At 47.4% G+C, this 5,000-nt stretch overlaps 1 protein-coding gene across 1 annotated transcript in view; it reads right to left on the bottom strand.

Annotated features, from left to right (window-relative positions):
- The window catches only part of myo1d (myosin 1D), a 140,290-nt gene that overhangs the window by 38,602 nt on the left and 96,688 nt on the right, over positions 1-5,000 (bottom strand). The gene's annotated exons all lie outside the window — the stretch shown is intronic.

The raw sequence follows: 5,000 nt of genomic DNA on the forward strand, positions 1-5,000 counted from the left end.
CCTCGGGAGCCCGTGGAGTGCATTGTGTGCGCGCCGCGGCCAGAGGGCAGGCAGTCAGGTACACCCACTCAGCAGAATGTCACACCGAGACAAATCCTCCCTCCATCTCCGTCAGAACAAAACGCGGAAAGACAGGCCTCAACCCCGGAGCTATACGAGTTCCGCTTACCTGTGAAACGACGGCCACGACTTGCACTCCCCCTTTTTGGTGACGAGTGTCCCAGAATCGGGCTAAATTACAGCCCGGAGCCATGCTCTCTCCCCCCCTGTCAACCACCCACAGTTAATTACACAGAGCCGGGTTACATTTACATTTATATTAAAGGACTAATTGATTGGAATGAGAGTCGTTGTTCTAATGACTCGCGTAATGATAGATTATTTTACTTATCGCCGCTTTTGTGCGGAACGATCATTTGTTTCTGCAAATGTCACGTCAGCTGTGTGGCAGCGGATCTGACCGTCACACAGTGGATGAGCGACACAGATGCTACATGCTAAACGTGTAGCAGTAACAGTCGGCATGGTTGACGAGAGCATTTACAGGTCAACTCCACCGTCATGGGGATAGGGATTGAACATTCCTCCCATGTTATTCCCCGGACCCCTCTCAGAGTGGGGGTCCCCCACAGGTCTTTGAGGAGGTTCCAATCCAGGGGGTCCCCAGCAACATAAGGAACAGCTAAAACACTCAAGGCCTAGTTTATTTTCCAAAAATAGGCGAACTACAAGATCACCACACGTCGCGTTGTGAGCTTGTACATCTGCCATTTTGGAAAATGTGGACAAATCTTGACAAATTGTCTCTCATGGCGTTTGAATCTCTTCAAAACGGGGGTCAGCGGACCAATACAGTTGGAGGCCATCGATATTGTCCTTTTCTTTTTGCTGAGGTTTGCGTGATCTGCGCAAAAGGACAGTTAACCCATTTTGGGCGGGAACCCCTTTTGGTGTTTTAAACATTGTTATAATTTAGCTATTGAAAAATAGCAGATCTACAAGCTCATAGCGCGCCACCAAGTGGCGCGCTATGAGCTTGTAGGTCTGCTATTTTTGAAAAATCGTGAAAATATTTATTTCAGAAAACTGGAGGATTTAGAAGGATTTTTAAAATTTTTGAGGTCAGGCCTAAATGGGTCAAATAATAAGGGACAATATCGGTGGCACCCAACTGTAGGTCGTTGACATAAAAAAGTTTGAGGAGCGCGGCTTTAGGAAGCCACAGGTTGGTTACATAACGGTCGGCAGTAGAGATGAAGGGAAGGATAATGGGAATGAGAAGAGAGGAGGGTGACTAAATTGATCTAATATAATGAGGCAAGCTGTGTGACCTCTCTGGTTGTGAGGGCAACCAGTAGAGCCTGCTATGGATGTTTGTTGAGGGAAAAGGTCGGCTTTCATTAGACAGTCCGCTATAATTATATGTCACAAGAATTATTACGTGTCGTACACTGTTGATTCTAACCTAGGCTGGCCCATTTCTCAGAGTTAACCCATTTTGACCTGAGGACGTCTTCTAAATCCTGACAGTTTTCTGAAAAACCCTATGTTTCTATGTCAGTGGTGCTCAACCCTTTTCATGTCAAGGAACCCCAGAATTATCTGTATTTGGCCGCCGACCCCCATCTGAAAATATGTTGCTCCAGGCACTCCCTGGAAGCAAAGATTTGAGTTAAAAACACAGAATATATATTGAAAGATTTGCACCACATTTTCACGATTTTTCAAAAATAGCAGATCTACAAGCTCGTAGCGCGGCACTCGTTGCTCTATGCTATTTTTCAATAGCTAAAGTATGACATAATGCTAAAAACACCAAAATGGGTTCCCGCCCAGAATGTGTTAAAGGAACGCTCTGCATGGGTTTTAAAGTGTGAGTGAGAAAGGACAGGATGGATATATACAGTACAGTAGGTGAAATGAAAGTAAAAGGAGGTCAGGAGGACAAATGGACACACAAAACAGAGGAGAATGGATAGTGTATCACTCATTCAGGTACAAGTAGCAACATGTTGGTACGGCTGCCTAGAACACTACTCCAATGGGTGGTTGGATGGAAGGATAGAAGGAGAGATGGATGGATAGATGGATGGATGGATGGATGGATGGATGGATGGATGGATGGATGGATGGATAGAAGGAGGGATGGAAAAGACAACGTGGTGAGAAGGGTAACTGGAGGGGGATGACAATAAGCCTCACACTGGGCAGGCCGAGGGAAGAAGCTCACACATACTATAGGAGGAGGGCCGTCCACTCCACACACATGCCTGAACGCCACCACCAGACAGACATCAGCTGATCTGCCCTGCCCCGCTTCGTATCCATGACAACGCAGTCTCCAGGGAAGTTGGCATGACAACGGCGGAACCAGAGAAGAGCAAGAGAAAGAGAGAGAGAGAGAGGGAGTAGGGAGGGAGGTGGGGATGGGTGGAGCTGCATGGCAGGAATAGAACATGTCAGGGCGGAAAGGAGGATGTAAAATGAAATGGGGAAAATGGAGAAGAGAAACCTGTGAGAGAGGCGATCAGGAAGAAAAGGTGGCGATGGGGAACGGGCATGACTCCCCCCCCAATTCTTTAGCGGCATACTTTTTACTTTCTCAAGGGCGTGGAAGAGAAAAACGTTCCCTGCGGTCTTGCAGCACGGGCGTTAATTGCCACATAAATCCCCTGATTCGACAGCCGCTCCGCTCCACACCGGAACCGTGGAGGTACGGAGCACATCCATCAGGATGCCTTCGTCACCCTTTTGTTCCCCTAACGCAGCAGTAAATACTACACAGTGGGTGGAGGGGAGGGTGGGGAGGAGGCGGGTGCAGCCAGAGGGTTATCTATAGCTTATCGCCGCTAATCAACGACCAGCTAACTGCTCTTCACCTTCGCTTGACCTGCTGCTCATCGAACGCTTCGCACAGTCACGCCTACACCCACCCAGTCCCTGGGCTTGAACATCTGTGACTGTCACTGAACTACACGCCGGTGCACTGTACTGTACGATGCCACCTCGTTGCGTCCGTCTCGAGTAGTGTTCCCGGTCGGCATGCAGCCTGCCGAAAGAGCTTCCTGGCATGCCTTCTGCATGAGACTTAAGGTCCTTGCAGACTGCTGCGTTTTTTTCCTGAAAGTTCCGATAGTTAATATAAGGTCCTCCTCCTCAGCAAGGACCTTAACACTCCATCACATATAGTGTCCATGGTTGTGTCAGCTCTTTTGCATGGTGTGTTTGCTTGTGTCTTTGACTGAACAATAAGTCCAAACTCCTTCAGTTAATCCTGCCCCATCCCTCCCTACTCTCCATCTTGTGCCGTCCATTCCACAAACACACACATACTGTACTGTACACACACACACACACACATACAGTAATAGGGGCCGTGCTCTTTCATCTCTAGAGCTCTCTCCAGTTCTCCAGTCACCGTCAGCCTGAACATCATGGGTGTCGTGTCACAGTTTGTCATTAGCCCAGCGGGCTCATATCTCACTCATTTCATCAGTTGTATGATCCGCCCCGGAGATTAATGTACGACACCTTCTCCACCTCCTCTCACCTCCCTGACTCACCCCCCAAGGTCGGTAGTACACCGGTAGAAAACGGCACGCTCCCATGTCTCCTTCACCCCAGGGGATCAATCATCTGTGCAGCAGCAGATGCTTGACTAGGTCTGTTAGAAATATTGTATTGGAACTAAAATATCTCTAAATCTCAGTGGGAGAACTTAACAACAACAAAGGGGTAATGCTGGAAAACAGGAACGCGTCCAAATGCAAATTGCCCTCCTCCAAAACTCTAAAACATTCCATGTTATACGTTGACTGAGACACTGCATTAATGAAGAAGGAGAAGGTTTGGTTGTTGTGTAGGTTGTTGTGTGTATGTTACATAAAAGATGAGTTTCTGAGGACCAGGCCAGGCTGCTTGTGTGGAAATGGATGTGCTGAAATTGCAAAGTCAATACAAAGGCACACACATCGCATGGACATCAATACAGTCACACCCGGTTTCCCTTGTCGCGTCCACACACAAGCATGCACAAACTGTAGGAAAGCAGACGCAAGCACACACGCGCACGTGCACACACACGCGCACGTGCACACACACACACACACACACACACACACACACACACACACACACACACACACACACACACACACACACACACACACACACACACACACACACACACACACACACACACACACACACACACACACACACACACACACACACACACACACACACAGCTTTTGCCATGGAAACAACCTCATGTGCTGTGTATGTTTGGCCGCCTTAATGGGCCTATCAGAGTGTGAATATGAAAAGCAGCCAATTGTAGAGCCAGGAGACAGTTTGGCATGTCTACATGTTGCCACAGGATCACAGCGACGCTCAGTGAATCACTAATCACTTCTCGCTACTACTACAACGGTAATTTCAGAAAGCAATTTGGTCATTCATACAGTATTACCGCAACGTCCATAAATCATTGTTCCGAGTGCTTCGACACATTCAATTAGCCTAGAAATCTACCAGTAGGCTACAATATCATCCAAGATCCTGCTGAACACAAAAGATTTGATTCATGAAAGAAGCTTGGAAAGGTCTTGCTCCCTAGAGCTCCAATGATACATTTTTGCAGATTAAAAATTGACAATAGGGACCTGTCAATGAATGAATATAATGGATGTGTGCTATCAAAGACACGGATTGCCGTTATCTATTATGTGATCTAATGTATCAGTAATCAGTGTTTCTGGTGTCTGGGAACCCCCAGGGGTCCTTGGGGGGTCCCCAGCTAAATACAAAGGAGGAACAGTTTAAACACTTAAGCCCCATTTAATTATCAGGCTCTTCGAAAATAGCAGGTCTACAAGCTCACAACGGCTCGCGATGTGACGTGTTGTGAGCTTGTAGATCTAGACAAATCTTCACTTGTAGGGGTCGCATCTGTTTGCAGTCATACAAACATGTATGTTTGTAAGGACACACATACATGC

The sequence above is a fragment of the Electrona antarctica genome (assembly GCF_951216825.1).
Source record: "Electrona antarctica genome assembly, chromosome: 22".
Taxonomy (NCBI): domain Eukaryota; kingdom Metazoa; phylum Chordata; class Actinopteri; order Myctophiformes; family Myctophidae; genus Electrona; species Electrona antarctica.